The 17,973-nt window shown below is 43.5% G+C and overlaps 1 non-coding gene across 1 annotated transcript; it reads left to right on the plus strand.

Annotated features, from left to right (window-relative positions):
• The first annotated feature begins 8,689 nt into the window (after positions 1-8,689).
• trnat-ugu (transfer RNA threonine (anticodon UGU)) lies at positions 8,690-8,783 on the plus strand. Its single transcript has 2 exons — positions 8,690-8,727; positions 8,748-8,783. It is a non-coding gene; the product is annotated as a tRNA-Thr (tRNA).
• Positions 8,784-17,973: the final 9,190 nt, after the last annotated feature.

The following is a 17,973-nucleotide window of genomic DNA, read 5'->3' on the forward strand; positions in this document are numbered from 1 at the left end:
GGAGAATTAGGATCAACAGAAACAGGGGAATTAGCACCTCCAGGTACGGGGGAATTAGGAGACCGTAACAGAAACCTGAAAATTAGTAGAGAGCTCCATAAACAGGGAAATTACGAGACAGCAACAGTTAAAATGGAATTCTTAGCTCCAAATACTGGGAAGTTAGGAGAGGGCATCATAATCAGGGAAAGTAGGAGCGCCAGACATAGAATAATTAGGAAGAGGAAAATTAAGAGATCCAGCACTTTAAGTTATTAAGCAGGGTAATTAGGAGCAGCAGAAAAGAAGAGTTAGCAGTTGAACAAAGAGGTGAACTGGATCACCTGATACAGGGGAATTATGAGCTCCAGTGACAGGGGCATTATTTACTCCAAAACATGGGACAAAGATGCTACTGAAACAGTAGAACGAGGAGCTGCAGAAACAGTGTAATTGGAGCGCCAGAAAGATGGTAATCTGGAGTTCCTGACACAGGGAAATGAGGAGCACCTGAAACTGGAGAATTAGAAGCTGCTGAAATAGAGAAATGAGGAATGCAAGTAAATGGAGAATTCGGATCTCCAGAAACAGATCCATAAGGAGTTCCTGAAACAGAGGGACAAGGAGCTCCAGAAACAGCTGAATTTGGAGCTCCAGAAACAGTGGGATAAGGAGCTCCAGAAACAGGGGAATTAGAAGTTCCTGAAACAGAGGGATAAGGAGCTCCTGAAACAGAGGAATTAGGAGCTCCTGAATCAGAGGAATAAGGAGCTCCGGAAACAGAGGAATTAGGAGCTCCTGAAACAGAGGGATCAGGAGCTCCTGAAACAGAGGAACGAGGAGCTCTTGAAACATGGGGAATTCAGAGCTCTGGGTACATGGAAATTAGGAGTTTCAGAAACAGGGGAATTATGACCACCAAAAACAAGGGGATTAGGAGAGATTTCAGTACTTGCACCTCTAAATATCAATTGTCAGGCACATTTTCTAAGTATAATATACTCTGATCCATCTTTCTTAGGTTCAATATGAAATAATTTACACTTCTTCACTGGGACCTATATCTGCATAGTTATTTTCACAAACACGTAATAAGCGTCTCTTTGCAACGTTATGTTCCAAGACACTATTTACAGTGCCAATTACATTTTTATTCACTAAAATTGGACGAGAGAGCGGAACTGGAAAGTGCCTCCCCGTTTGTTTGTCGTTCTCTGTCTCCTCACGTCTGTCTTTCTTTCTATCTCCCCATCTGTTTCCAACACTCTCTTACCCAACATGTCACTCCGCGTCTTTCGCGCCACTTGTGTAACCCCCGTCTGTCTTTCTCTGTTCCCCTCCCGCCTGTCTCTCCGTCTGACTCCCACTGTCTTTTGCTTTCCTCTGCTGTTATCTCTATTTCTGTCTCCCCGTCTGTGCCCATCAGTCTCTCTCCCTCCTTCCCTCTCCCGTCTGTCTCTCGAGTCTGTCCCTTGCAGTTCTCTGTCCGTCTGGCCCCACCGGCTGTCAACCTTTCTCTCTCACTGTCTGTCTCTGTCGTTACCTCCCTGTCTCCCTCCTGTTTAGCCACCCCGTTTGTCACCCTCTCTGTCACCCCAGTCTTGCTCTCTCTCTCCTTAACTTTTCTGTGTCTGTCTGATTCGTCTGTTCTATTTCTGTCTTGCCCGTTTCCCTCTGCTGTATCTCTCTCCCCTTCTGCATCCTCCCGTCTGTCTACCACCATCAGCCTCACACACTCTGAATCCTTCTTTTACATTTCCAGTCGGTTATCTCCACCACACGGTCTCTCGCTCTCTCTCTATCACCTCCTGTAGGTCTCTCTCTCTCTCTCTGTACCCCCGCCCCGCCGCTCTCTATCACCTTTCTATCTCTCTCCTGTCTTTCTCTCGCTCTCTCTGCTGCCCCTCTGGCTCACCAGTTTTCGGATCCCGTCGAGCACCGTCTCAGCCTTTGTCTTTGTAACATATCATCTACCTACCGCAGCCTGTCGCAATGCAGCATTCTTCCAGTCAATCTCTATCCCAACACACCCAATTTGTTGCTTACTCTCTCTGTCTCTCGCTCCCCCAGCTCTTTTTCTTTGACTACTACGTCGTTTTCTCCCTGTCTTTTCTGTTTTCTGCCCATTTCTCTCCCGCGTCTGACCCACTCTAACCCTCCACACGGGTACACACTTCTTCATCAAACCCGTCTGTCCCTCTCTATCAATCTCTCATTCTCTCTGTCACCGTCAAATGTTTATCTCTCTTTACCTCGCCGATCTGTCAACTGACTCCGCCTTCTGGTTCTCTCTCACTTTCTCCCCACGTCTGTCTCCCCACTGTCTCTTCATCTCTGTTACTTTGTTTGACCGATCTATTACCCCGCCGTCTGCCTCTGTCTCTATATCTCTCTCTGGCGGCCTCTTTCCCTGTCTCCAAAGTTTAAAAAAAAATAATTCAGAAATGTGGGCGTCGCTACCAAGGCCTTCCTTCCTTTATTGCCCTTCTGAAACTGCCCCGGAGAAGGTGGTGATGAGCCGAATATTTGTAACCGCTGCAGTCCGTGTGGTGAAGAGACTCCCGCAGTGCCGACTTTGTCGCTGCAGTTTGATTCAACTGAATGTCTCGCTGGGCCATTGTAGAGGGCATTGAAGTGTCAACCACATTGCTCTGCGTCTGGAATCACGTATAACCCAGGCCAGGAAAGGAGGGCTTATTTCATCCCCTGAAGGTCATTAGTGAACCAGATGGATTATTATGACAATCCAGTATTAACATAGTCATTTCTGAGACTAGTTCTTTCAATCCAGATTCATGTAATTAACTCAATTTAAATTCTGCAGCTACCATGGCAGGATTTCAATTTACATCTCGGCGATCTTCAGACCAGGCCTCTGGATTAGTAGTTCAATAACATTCCCACGCTGCTACCCTCTGGTTTCTCTCGCTCTCTCTCTCTCGGTGTTTTCCAGGTCTGTCTCCTCCTTCTTTCTCCACCACCTGCCTCTCTCTGTCTTGCCATCTGTCTTTTTCCACCGCCAGTCCCCATCACTCTATCTCTCTCCCCACCCTCCTACCCGTGTCTGTCTCTCGAACTGATCCGCCGTATGTCTCTCTCATTCTGCCTCCTCGTGTGTCTTTCTGGTCCTGTCTCTCCTGTATGCCTCTTTCTCTGCCTCTGTCTCCTCATCTGTCTGCCGTTGCTGTTTGCCCCATTTGTTTCTCTCGCCGTATCGCCCTGTTTGCCCCGATTGTTTCACCAAACTCTCTATTTATCTGTCTCTTACACGTCTGTGTCATCCCCTCTCTCCCACTCTCACTGCCTCACCCCACCGTCTTTTTCTCTCTCTTTATCTCGAACTCAGCCCAGTGTGTTATCTTTCTGGCTAACGCCCATCTGTCTCCCCTGTCTGTCAATTACTGTCCCCTTCACCATTCAACCCCGTCTGCCTCTGTCTGTCGCTCTCTATCTGCATTCGTCAGACTTCCATTTCTGCCTACCTTTTCTGTCACGCACTTCCCCCTTCCATCATTCTCCGACGCCTGCCTCCTCCCTTCTGCCTTCCGCGTCTATCTCTCTTTTTGTCATCCATCATATCTCCCACCTACCCAGTTTGTCCCCATCCGTTTCTCACCTGTCGGTCGGTCTTGCCGCCCCCTCCCCTCAGTATTGTCGCTCTCTATATCCCCCACCATAAGTAACTCACTCTGTCATCACTCCGTGGCATCGAACAGGAAATTAGAGGTGCATGCAATAAGGGTGCAGCATATAATGGGTGACTTTAATATGCAAATAGATTGGGCGAACTAAACTGGAAGCAATACGGTGGAGGAGGATTCCTTGACTGCAGATGGGATGGTTTTCTAGACCAATATGTCGAGGAACCAACTAGGGAGGAGGCCATCTTAGACTGGGTGTTATGTAATGAGAGAGGATTAATTACAAACTCGTTGTGCGAGACCCCTTAGTGAAGAGTGACCATAATATGGTGGAATTCTGCATTAGGATGGAGAATGAAACAGTTAATTCAGAGACCATGGTCCACAACTTAAAGAAGGGTAACTTTGAAGGTATGAGGCGTGAATTGTCTAGGATAGATTGGCGAATGATACTTAAGGGGTTGACTGTGGATGGGCAATGGCGGACATTTAGAGACTGCATGGATGAACTGCAACAATTGTACATTCCTGTGTGGCGTAAAAATTCCTGTGTGGCTATCAAGGGAAATCAGGGATAGTGTTAAAGCCAAGGAAGTGGCATACGAATTGGCCAGAAATAGCAGCGAACCCGGAGACTGGGAGAAATTTAGCACTCAGCAGAGGAGGACAAAGGGTTTGATTAGGGCAGGGAAAATGAAGTACGAGAAGAAGCATGCAGGGAACATTAAGACGAATTGCAAAAGTTTCTATCGATATGTAAAGAGAAAAAGGTTAATAAAGACAAACATTGGTCCCCTGCACTCAGAATCAGGGGAAGTCATAACGGGGAACAAAGAAATGGTGGACCAATTGAACAAGTACATTGGTTCGGTATTCACTCAGGAGGACACTAACAACCTTCCGGATATAAAAGGGGTCAGATGGTCTAGTAAGGGGGAGGAACTGAGGGAAATCCTTATTAGTCGGGAAATTGTGTTGGTGAAATTGATGGGTTTGAAGGCCGATAAATCCTGATGGACTGCATCCCAGACTACTTAAGTAGGTCGCCTTGGAAATAGCGGATGCATTGACAATCATTTTCCAACATTCCATTGACTCTGGATCAGTTCCCATCGAGTGGAGGGTAGCCAATGCAACCCCACTTTTAAAAAAAGGAGGGATAGAGAAACCAGGGAATTATAGACCGTTCAGCCTGACATCGGTAGTGGGTAAAATTATGGAAACAATTATTAAGGATGTCATATCAGCGCATTTGGAAAGAGGTGACATGATAGGTCCAAGTCAGCATGGATTTGTGAAAGGGAAATCATGCTTGACAAATCTTCTGGAATTTTTTGAGGATGTTTCCAAATAGTTGTCAAGGGAGAACCAGTTGATGTGGTATATTTGGACTTTCAGAAGGCTTTCGATAAGTTCCCACACAAGAGATTAATGTGCAAAGTTAAAGCACATGTGATTGGGGGTAGTGTGCTGACATGGATTGAGAACTGGTTGTAAGACAAGAAGCAAAGAGTGGAGTAAATGGGAACTTTTCAGAATGGCAGGCAGTGACTAGTGGGGTACCGCAACGTTCTGTGCTCGGGCCCCACTGTTTACATTGTACATTGATGATTTGGACGAGGGGATTAAACGTAGTATCTCAAAATTTGCGGATGACACTAAGTTGGGTGGCAGTGTGAGCTGTGAGGAGGATGCTATGAGGCTACAGAGCGACTTGGATCGATAAGATGAGTGGGCAAATGCATGGCAGATGCAGTATAATGTGGATAAATGTGAGGTTATTCACTTTGGTGGTAACAACAGATAGACAGACTGCTATCTGCATGGTGACAGATTAGGAAAAGGGGAGGTGCAACGAGACCTGGGTGTCATGGTACTTCAGTCATTGAAGCTTGGCATGCAGGTGCAGCAGGCGGTTAGGAAAGCAAATGGCATGTTGGCCTTCATATCGAGGGGATTTGATTACGGGGCAGCGAGGTGTTACTACAGTTGCACAGGGCCTTGGTGAAGCCTCAGCTGGAGAATTGTGTACAGTTTTGGTCTTCTAACCTGAGGAAGGACATTCTTGGTATTGAGGGAGTGGAGCGAAGGTTCACCAGACTGATTCCCGGGATGGCGGGACTGATATATCAAGAAAGACTGGGTCAACTTGGCTTGTATTCACTGGAGTTCAGAAGAATGAGAGGGGACCTCAAAGAAACGTTTAAAATTCTGACAGGTTCAGACAGGTTAGATGCGGGAAGAATGTTCCCAATGCTGGGGAAGTCCAGAACCAGGGGTCACAGTCTAAGGATAAGGGGTAAGCCATTTAGGACCGAGATGAAGAGAAACCTCTTCACCCAGAGAGTGGTGAACCTGTGGAATTCTCTACCACAGAAAGCTGTTGAGGCCAATTCACTAAATATATTCAAAAAGGAATTAGATGTAGTCCTTACTACTCGGGTGATCAACGGGTATGGCGAGAAAGCAGGAATGGGCGACTGAAGTTGCATGTTCAGCCATGAACTCATTGAATGGCGGTGCAGGCTAGAAGGGCCGAATGGCCTAATCCTGCATCTATTTTCTGTGTTTCTTTGTTTCTATGTCTCCCCTCCCCCTAGTCTGTCTCTCTCTCTCTCTTTCAATATCTCTGTCTCGCTTTCTTTCTCTCAGGACTTTCTCCTCTGCATCAAAACCACCTGTCTGTCTCTCTCTTTCTGTGACATGCACATAACTGTCTCCCCCTGCCTATCTATCTCTCTGTCACCTTCACCAGGTGTAAGATTTTGATGGTGATCTTCCAGGCAAGAGTTGAGAAAATCGCGCAAATCTCCGACCTCAAGCACCCTTCTCTTGGGGATGCGTTGGATCTGTCAAAAGGCATTTTGACTGTCCCAGTGCCAGTTTTCGGCGCACGCACATCGCGCTCTGAGAAGCGCACTTGAGGGGCCTCGACGGGTGCGTGCTGACATCGTACGTGCCCTTATGGACCTCAATTGTTGGAAGTTTGGCAGGCTCTCTGTTGCCATGTATTTCCATCAGTCTGAAACAGAACGTGACAAGTTGTCAATGGCGATTGCAATAATTATAAATCTTTCACAGCATGTTATGAAATTAATTTATTAAGCTTCATTTTAATTTAATAAATCCCGGAATGGGCATCGAACATGTGCCGACAAGGAGCGAGCGCTGCATCCTAACCACTAGGTGGCGGTCACAGGGGTGAGTAAACATTGATGTCGAGAACTCGTGAACCAGTCAGGCGGCCTCTGTGAGAATGTTTAAAGGGAGAATGTTCAAAGTAAACTCGTTGCAACAGCAATGAACTGCAATTAATAAAAACAGCGAATACCTGTGTTTTACCCCGGCAGACATGGCGGAAATTAAACGGCGGAAGTTAACCGTTTTGAAGATTGAATGTCTTTTGGAACTGGCTCGATTTATTAATTGTAAAACATATGATTTATCTCAAATACTTGGATATTTCATTGCAGTCCTCTGCTGTTGCGACTTTACCAGAACAACAACCACAATTTAGCTCCCAGATTAATGCGTGGTAACCGCTTTGGTTTCAATACTCACAAACTGTTGCTTTGGGATTACAATATCGGACCGTATCTGGATTGCATTGTTGACGCTTCACGTCAATCAAATTTAATCACATCGCCGTCATCAGAAACCTTTCCATAGATGCTGCCTGACTGGCTGAGTATATCCAACATTTTCTGATTTAATTTCAGATTTACAGGATTCGCAGTCCTTTGCTTCTGAAACGAAAAATTAACTTAAGTTGACGTCATTGGGGATTCGAATGTCAGAACCTTTCTGCAACGGCAAACGTGAGCCATGCGTGGTGTGTATCCTCCCTTCTGCCAGGTAAAGAACATCACTGAGTGGGTGCAGAACATTTTCAGGGGCGAAAGGGAGCAGCATAAGCCGTGATCTATGTGCTAACCAATGAAATAAGGAAACAAGGGGATGAGTTCCTTTAATCAGAGTTTCAGGTGCAATTGAGGAAATTAATGAGCAGGACCACAAAGGAATTCTATGGATTATTCCCAGTGCCCCGCGCTATTGAGTTTAGAAATAGCAACGTATGTCTGGATGAACGGTGCACGAGGTTGGGCTACAGAATTCTGGGGCATTGGGACCAGTTCTGGCGCAGGAGGGACCTGTTCCAGTCGGTCGGGTGAGGGGTTGAACTAATTTGGCAATGGATTTGTGTACCAGGATGAAACATTTGTAGATGTTGTGATTATGCCTTTATTCACAAGTCCAGATGATGTTTATATTTTAACGATAGCAGTGAACGTGGCCTCAGACAGCGCACATCAGCCCATCCTTGGGAAACGATATACCCCGGTTCGGCTGAACCTTCCCTTACACTGAGCATATGCAGAGGAAACACAGGCACAGCATAATTTGCTGAGGACCGTAAGGAGTAATATATTCTTTGATCAGAGATAGCTCTATATATATTTTGGTATCTCTGTGTTAAGTTGCAAATTGTGCTGTGGGATATAAATATATTTTGTGTATCTGTGTTAGTGTTTATGTATTTGAATGCAACAAAGTTATTTATAATAGTATTGTGGAGCATCTGTGTTTGTTATATATGTATTTTCTGTGTATATCTTTGCATCTATGTTACCTGTAAACACCTCGCAAATAAACGTAAATACATTTATCGCACGGAGATACTTAGAGATAAATTCATAAAGAAAACAGTCATAAAAACAAATACATTTAGAATAACACACATATGAACACAAATAATTTGATTATCAATGTTCCACACAATTTAATTTACAACTCACAGATTGATGCACAAATATATTTATAAATTTGCCGCACGGACATCCAAATTCATTACAAATAACAAAACATTGTACAAAAAATAAAACACGTCTATGGCGAAAATCTATGGAGTCTCAATAACTGAAGGCTTCTTGCAGAGAGTCGGCACAGACACGGTGGGATGAACAGCTTCCTTCTGTGTTGAATGATTCGATGATTCTTTGCCTTCTTCCTTATAAGACAGATGGAACAGGCAGCTATATGAGGGGAGCACTAAGACCGAAGGGTTTGAAGCTCTAGTGGCGCAACAGGTTAGCGCGCGGTACTTGTAAAGCAATACAGGCCCGGGAAATGCCGAGGTTGTGAGTTCGAGCCTCACCTCGAGCATTCAATGCTTTTGCATGTGATGTTTGTACTTTTCAGAGTTTGAGGCCGTTTCCTATTTATCCATCTCTCTTGTCTCTTCCGCCATGGACGAAGGTGCTCTCCGTCTCTCTTGCTGCGGTAATCTCAGTGTCAATCTGTGGGTTATTTCTGAATGAATACCCGTGCCTGTTCCCACATGAAATAAATGAGGGGATCAAACAATTCCTCATCTGGCACTAGGGAGCGAATGAACCAACATTTACAAGAAGATATAGTTTATTGTAAATATAACATTCCCTCTTGAGTGATATAGGTTCAATTATGTACAAAACCAAACGATGATCACAACGTGTTTCCAATAATCCGCCTTTTATTATATTGTCGCAAGCGCTACCATTGTAGATCAATAAGTTTCATAATTAATAAACATAGAAATCAAGCAATGAAGCGGTAGAGATGGTTCTGAGAATGTGGAATGCCCTCGCCCAGAGCAACATTAAAAACAAGGTTTAAAAACTGACAGCTTGCAGGAGGAAGGGAAGAGAGGAAAGAGCCACAGAAAAGCCACAGGAGTTTCGGAAGCTTCGGGCGTTTTTCTCTGACCACAGCATAGTTGCGCACGGCACGTATATTGTTGCTGTTAAATATGAATAAAATGCTACGTTTGTTTGCATCTGTTTCTGTTTCTGTCCCTTTTAACTAATTCTTAATTCCATTTGTCTGCAATGATTCCATAAATCTTCATATCCTTGCCTAACAAAAATCGATCAATGCGAAACTTGAAAATGTCAATTGCCCCAACCTCGATAGATTTTTAGGGGAGGAATTATAAGACAGGTGGAATAGGCAGCGGTATGATGGAAGCACTAATACCACACAGCATGCGCACATAATTCCAGCGACGGAATTGGATATGGTGCAGTACTTATATCACAGTGTAAGCCCCTAGAAAGGCCGACGTTGTGAACTCGAGCCTCACCTAGTACAGCTGATCGCTTTGCTTGTGACATTTCGACAGTCATCGAAGTTACAATTGATGTATCCCCAAATGTTACCTACATATTCACTGTGTTATCCAGCACACAGTATTGCAACGGAGGATGAACAATTTACAAATATGTGGGATGGATTGGAGGCGTTTTGACATTTAATCAATAACTCTAATGTAAATAATGTGCCGGAAAAACACTCGATTTCAAAGAGAAGATATGTAAACGCATTGGTTATCTCCACATAATTCCTGCACCACATTCAAAAGAAACAATGATTTTCCTGAACATTTCAGTAAAAATGTTGTGCTCAGTGTTGCAATGGCTCGTGCATTGGACTCTTTCGCTGATTCAGTTCCATAGAAACATTAAAACTTATTGATTCGATTCCCATCAAAGTCCAAATGTAAATTAATAGAATGGTTACCGCACAGCAGGAGGCCATTCGTCCCATCGAGAGCGTGCCAACTCTGAGCTAGTTCCTCTCCCCTGTCCTTTCCCCATAGCTCTGCAGGAAATGATTGGCTTGTTCCGAGGCTGGAAAATCATTGTTTGCAGCAAACCACAACTGTCTGCGATAGCCGTAAGGTTTAATGTTTTGGGCCTGAAATCCACTCAGGTTTACCTGCTCGCAGCTACACTGTTTGAAGCTCCGTTCATTGCTTGAATAAGTAAGAGCTGTAGGTGCCGGGCTGCATTTCCCTCTCTCAGAGCCTGAGAGATCCGGAAGGGCGAGAGGCACGTTTAAACTGGCGCCCAATTATCCTTAACGCTTTTACAACATTTCAAGAGAGCAAAAGGATTCCCCTCAAGCTGCAATGATCTTTTCTGTCATTGTCTTCGCATGCTTCTTTCTATCTCTCCCTATCTCTGCGTCTTATATTTCTCTGCTTTTCGATGATTGGGTTCTCACTTTTAAATGGACTGCCTGGGCTGATCTAACCAGCAACAAGGTCAGCAATGGGTATCGAAAGACGTGGACTATAGGACAGGAATGGTGTAAATTAGGAGCAAATATCCTCACAGATATGTCCCTTCGCGCTCGCAGTGAAATAACGCAGCACCGAATATGGTTGTCTTAACGTAGAGTGTGCCTTAAGTGGATGCCGACACAGACGACAATATAAAGCTATTAATGCTTCAAAATCTTATTTGATATTACAGGTCACGTTTCAAAACTAGTTTTGTAAAGACATTCCAATATTGTTATATTGAAATAGTCAGCAATGCTCGCACGGCAGTTGGATGCCAGTTGGAAAGCTGGCTGAAAGAACACGCAGAACATTGACTTTCTGCTGAGTAGACCATGAGCCTCCTTCTTGAAAATGGTTCTCCAGTCCCACTAAGAGGGGAATAAGCATCATGGGAGTTGGATGGGACTCTGCCCACGTGTATCGCTGGACGTGAAGGGGGCATTTACCCTTCCTTAAAGAACAGTAATGACTCAGTTCTAGAATTTGCTCGCACCACTCGCAATTCGGCCCAAGGATGAGCCGAGCCGATCACGTGGAGTTAATACAATTCTTCCAGTCAGTAAATTCATTTGGCATATCAAGAAAAACGTAAGAAATCACCGTGACTTAGTCATTGAGCGCGCAGCATAATGCATAAGGTGTTTATTTCTGGTATGTACCATAATGGTATCAGGAAATTACAGTTTTGATGAGATTTGGATTCAAAGCCTAATTTATGTAATATTCAGTCAAATGCTTGGAAGTTTTATCAGCAACAAACGCTTAACAAAGTAAATTGACACAATCGATTTGCACTCCATCGCATTAACCTCTCGTCTGCATCTAGCACAACTCAACTATTCACTTTCAGGCTTTTTGCAACCATACAGAATTACGCTGCAACAAGTTCCTGTCACGACGTGTCCTGCCCGTGCACCCAGATCGACAATGTTGAAAATGTACAATCAGCTTCTGTAAGCAAACGGCCTTCAGTTACTACAGGATGCCTGTGAACTGTCTCCTCAAAAGATGAGGTGCGGGCCACTTATAAATAGACCAGGCAGCCTGGCCAAGCCGGTTTCAAAACCGACCAAAATCGAACTCTCTACAGTTAGACCACATTAGGAGTACTGTGTGCAATTCTGGTCGCCATATTATAAAATAAACTAGCAAGACACTGGATAGGGTGCAGAGAAGATTGTATACTATCAGGAAAGAAACGACAAGCTCAATTTATTTTGTCATGAAATGAGAAGTCTGAGTGGTGAACGAATACAGCTCCTTAATATCTTGAAAGGTTTTGATAGAGTAGATACAGAGTGGTTCCACTTGTGGGGAAAGTATGACACAAAGATTAGTGGGAAAGTGGGTGTGTAGAGGACACAGAGAGGTTGCAACGAGATTTAGATAGGTTAAGCCAATGGGTAAGGTTTGGCAGATGGAAAACAATGTCGGAAAATGTGAAGTCATCCACCTTGGATTAAAACAGTAAAAGGGAATATTATTTGAATGGGGAGGACTTACAACATGCTGCGGTGCTGAGGGCCCTGGGGGTCCTTGTGCATGAATCCCAAAAAGTTAGTTTGCAGGTGCAGCAGGTAATAAGGAAGGCGAATGGAATGTTAGTCTTCATTGCAAGAGGGATGGAGTGCAAAAGCAGGGAGGTCCTGCTGCAACTGTATAGGGTATTGGTGAGGCCGCAGCTGGAGTACTGCATGCAGTTGTGGTCACCTTACTTAAGGAAGAATATACTAGCTTTGGAGAGGGGACAGAGACGATTCACTGGGCTGATTCCGGAGAGGAGGGGTTTACCTTATGATAATAGACTGGGTCTTTACTCGTTGGTGTTCAGAAGGATGAATGGTGATCTTAGAGAAACATTTAAAATAATGAAAGGGATCGACAAGATAGAGGCAGAGAGGTTGTTTCCACTTGTCGGGGTGACTAGAACTTGCAGGCACAGCCTCAAAATATGGGGGAGCCAATTTAAAACCGAGTTGAGAAGGAATTTCTTCTCCCAGAAGGTTGTGAATCTGTGAAATTATCTGCCCAGGGAAGCAGTTGAGCCTAGCTGATCGAATGTATTCAAATCACAGATAGATAGATTTTTAACCAATAAGTGAATTAAGGGTTATTGGCAGCGGGTGGGTAAGAGGAGTTCAGTCCACGGCCAGATCAGCCATGATCTTGTTGAGTGGCGGAGCAGGCTCGAGGGGCTAGATGGCTTACTCCTGTTCCTAATTCTTCTGTCAGTCATTCAATCTCCTGCTTCTTGTGCACAAAGAGAAATAATGTGCAAGAAAGTCCACGACACAGCTTGCTCTGCCCATGCAACCAGATGGTTAATGATGAAAACGTGCCATTAGATTCTTAAAGCAAACAGTCTTCCTTTACTTCAGATGAGTGACTGCAATAGATGGTTGATTTTTCGGCAGAATTACATGAACGAATATAAGATTGCACGCAACGAACTAATTGACCACGCCACTACTAGAGACCATCAATTTAAGAAAAATCAGCAACAAATCAAATTGTGAATTAAAAAGAATCTTCTTTAGCCAGAGAGTATTAAGGATGTAGAACTCGCTACCACCAGAGTAGTTGAATCAAATATTATAGATGCATGTAAGTAACGGTTAGATAAATATATCAGGGAGAACTGAATGGAGGGCTATGCTGATAGTGCTGGATGTGGAAAGAGGGGAGGATGCTCCAGTGGACCACAAACGTCGACATTGACAGGTTGGGCCGAATAGCCTGTTTTTCATTGACTATCCTGTGTAATCGTATGAAATCGACACCCATGGGTCCAATTCAAAAGTCAACTTCTCACAACTTTCAGACCTAGAGGAAATAACAATGATTAATATTCCTGGCCTAGGGTGTGTCAAAAAGATGTCAAAATGGATGCTCCTTACAACCAAGCTTTGGGGCATCTGCCGTAATTGTTCTTTTATGTGGCTCCGTCTAAGTGTCATTTGATTTGTCTGAAGCTTTTGTGGAGCGCCGTGTGACGTCTTACTCTGTTAAAGGCGCTACATAAATGCAAGTTGTTGTTGTTGTAGTATTTACATCATTGACTCCCTGTTTCAGGTTTCAAAGAAAACGTGCTGTTTGAGAAGGCATGTAGCATACTTACCTTTATTAATGAGGCATATTGTACAAGAGCAGTGAAGTTATGCTTGAGCTATATAAAACATTACTTGGGCTACAGCTAGAGTACTGCGTAGACGTCATTGCAGGAAAGATGTAATTGCTCTAGAGGAGTTTCAAAAGAGATTTACGAGGATGTGCCTGGACTGGGGAAATTTAGCTATGAGTAATGATTCGGTCGGCTGGGTTCGTTTTCATTGGAACATAGGAAGCTGAGGGGAAACATTATTGATGTGTTCAAAATTATGAGTGGTAGAGAGAGACTGGACAGGAGCGACCTATTTTTCTGAGCAGATTGGTCAGCAAACAGGGGACATAGATTTAAAGTCATTGGTAGCAAGTTTAAAGGTGATTTGGCGGGAAATGTCTTCAACCAGAGCAAGTTGGGAGTCTGGAACTCACAGCCTGAAATGGTGCTGGAGGCAGAAACCCTCACCACATTTAAAACACGCTTGGATATGCACTTGAAGTGCAATAATCTACAGGGCTACGAACTAAAAGCTGGAACATGGGATTCTGCTGAATAGCTCTTTGTTGGCCGCGTTGGCCGGATGGGCCGAAATATCCTTCTTCCATGCTGTAAATAACTATGATTCTATGATTCAGTTCAAAGCGAGGATCTAACTTCAGATAAACCGGACGTGGAGACTTTACGGGGAGAATTAAGAGATAGGAAAGGATTTAAGACAATAATGGGAGTTGTGCATAGGCACCCTAGTCGCAGCTGTGAAGCACTAGAATATAGAAATGTAGAGATTAGACAAACGTGTCGTAAAGACAGTGTGGTTTAAATACGGGATTTAAATTTTCATACATATTGGGATAATCGGACTAGCACCTGTCAGAAAGATTTTTCTCATTGGAATAGAAAACGTTTAGAGGCGATTTATGACATAAGTTCAAAATTATGAAGTGTTTTGTTATATAAAAAGGAAAAAGCTTTAAAATGTCGCATTTAACGTGATAAAATCTCGATCGGCCCAGATGGTTTATGAGACCGACACCTTACCACTTGACCACCGCACCCTGAAAATCTCGTGCTTTGTCTGCTAGCAAGGACACGATGGGCTAAATTGTTTCCTTCTGTGCTGTAAATTTCTATGGTTTTATGGTTCAGTCACTGAGGTGATGTTACTACCAATGTGCTGTTATAGAAGGAGTTCCATGATTTTCACCACGCCACAATAATGTAAAGATAATATTTTTCCTGTTTCATTTTCTGCGGAGTTGATACTAGAGTTGGAAAAATCAATCTTCAACGATCATGCCCACTTCTGACTTTATGATGAAGGGCAGATCATTGATGAAGCAGGTGAAGATGAATTCCTGCAGCATAGCCTTTGCTGAGATGATTGGCATCGAACACCCACAACCATCTTCTTTTAGGCTAGGTATGTCTTCTGCAGTGGAGATTAACCCCGCGATGACTTCAACTTAGGAGCCTTCTTGTTGAAACATTCGGCCAAATGCTGCTTTGATGTCAAGGACAATCACTCTCGCCTCATTTTAGAATTAATCACTTTTGGCCATATTTGGACCAAGGCTATAATGATGTCTGGAGGCTGGGGATCCTGTCGGAACTCAAACTGAGCAACGGCGAGCAGTTGGGTCATCCTACGTTCGTGAAAGATGCTACGGGAATGCAAGCTCGTGCCTTTGCTCTTTGAAAACATCGCACACTTGCATGATGTATATTTGTATGATCAAATGAGTCATCGAGCTGAAATCTTTTTCCTACCTTCCTTTTCGCACAGACCCTATCAGGGCTTCAAAGCATTGCACGTTTTAAAATGTCAGTTTTAAAGCAATTGTTTCATTTTATATTTCTTAAAGATTAAGAAGGCACAACAGGCAGCCAGATATCCCAGTTTGCCGATGATGCAAATATTGGTGATATAGTAATTAGTACAGACGTAAGCGAATACTTATAAAGATATACTGATAGTTTAAATGAATGGACGATTCAGTGGCAGACAGATTCCAAACAGGTAATTGTATGGTCACCCATTTTAGATCACAAAGTTTAGATCCGAGTAGTAATTAAATGTAGCACAGCTCGGAGGGATGGATTTCCAAAGTGGTTTGCAGTCTCAGTGCGTATACCGCTAAAATGCAGTAGCAAGTTACGAATATATTCGAAACAACTAATGGCATGTTAGGCTTTATAACTAGGGGTTAGACTATAAAGCAATGGAAGTTTTTCTTCAACTGAGCAGAGATGTAGTTAGACTATATCTGGAGTCCTCTAAGTTATAGAATATAATAGATTCATAGAAGTTTACAGCATGGAAGTAGGCAATTTCGGCCCATCCTGTCTGCGCCACTGTTATCCAGCCTAATCACACTTTCCACCTTGAGCTCAATAACCCTGCACGTTACGGCACTTCAGTTGCACATCCAAATACTTTTGAAATATGCTAAATATTTCTGCCTCTACCACTCTTTAGGTAGTGCGTTTTACACAGCCACAACTATCTGTGTGTGGAAATTTCCCATCACATCTCCTGTAAACCTTCTCTAATCAGTATAAATGTATGGCTGCTGATTGTTGAGCCCTCTGCTAAGGGCAATAAGCTGTTTCTACCCATTATATCTAGTCCCCTTAAGGGCACGGACCCTTAGAACTGATAGGCTGGATTGGAATGTGTTCAGTTCATACTCACCAGAATGTTACCAGAATGCCACGGGTTAAATTATGAAGAGAGATTACATAAACTTGGCATGTACTCCCTGGAATATAGAAGGTTAAGTGGTGATTTTATTGAGATTTTTAAGGTTTTAAAATGAATTGATAAGATAGATAGAGATAAAGCTTTTTTCACCGTTCGTGGGGAGTTTACGACAAGAGGACATCATGTTAAAATCAGAGACAGGCTATTCGGCAGAGAAGTTAGGAATATCTTCTTCGCGCAAAGGGTGATGGATTTATCTTCTACAAAAAGCAGGATATACTAGCTCAATTAAAAATGTTAATTTTAGATTGATAGTTTTTGCTAGACACTGGTTAAAATGATGTGGAGCCAATGCAGATGGATGGAGTTATGAAAGAGCTCAGCCAAGAATTAACAGAATGGCGAATAGGCACAAGGGGCGAAATAGCCGAATCATGTTCCTTTGTTCAGTCAATTGGCAAACACCTATTATAAATAAAGAAACGTTGTCTCGAAGGGAGAATTACACATATATCATTTGCAGAGATTATGGACCGCTTCCACGCTTTCATACAAACAAGCATTAAGTCTAATTCTCAAACCAATTAATTGAACATTTACTTGGAGTGGATTGGAACCCACGCAGGCATACATCAGTTGGATTTTAATTCCAACGCCTTAACAACTCGGCGATCTCGTCATGGGCACGCTGCAGTGCAGTGCTTGCAAATTTGGCAAATCGCTTGGAGACTTAAAATTTAACTTTCAATGCAGAGCAAACTACACGTCTGCATGCTCTGCAAATATGGGAGGATATATATCTAGTAAAAACTGTGGATGTTGAAAAGCTGAACTGCAAAACACTGCACTTAGGTAAATAACGCATTGAACTGGTCGTCCGTAACGAGACAACAAACCCCCTTGCATTAACCCACAGAACATGTAATCTTCCCGTCAACACTGAACAGCTTTGTATGAATAATGTAAAATGCACGTCAACGACCCAGTATCAGCAATCTCAGACTAAACCAGCGCATAAGGCATTAACCATAAGGTATGGAGTAAACTGATATGGGGAGCGATGGAGAGAGCGCCAGAGAGAAAGTCATATTTGGACGGATAAAAGATCCCCAATGAGAAAAGAGTACACAAATTGCCTGCAACTGGGATAGACATAAAGCGACATTGACACACGGAAAGTAAGTTAGAGTCAGAGAGAAATAGAATGAATGATGGAGGGAGAAAAAGAGAACCAGCACACTAAATGTGAGAAAATCCTTGTCGGCACGGCCGGGAATTAAATCCGTGAGGTTTACAGGTGAAAAAAAAAGCTCACTGAGAGAGAGGATTGTAGCATCACAGAAGTATCGGATGAGACACTTTCCCCAGAGCTCGCCAAACTGTTCGCCATCAACTATTTACCCAATTCCCTTCTAGAGGTGGTCATCACGCAGCTTAAGAGCGT

Source organism: Pristiophorus japonicus, unplaced genomic scaffold (assembly GCF_044704955.1).
Source record: "Pristiophorus japonicus isolate sPriJap1 unplaced genomic scaffold, sPriJap1.hap1 HAP1_SCAFFOLD_49, whole genome shotgun sequence".
NCBI classification, from domain to species: Eukaryota; Metazoa; Chordata; class Chondrichthyes; family Pristiophoridae; genus Pristiophorus; species Pristiophorus japonicus.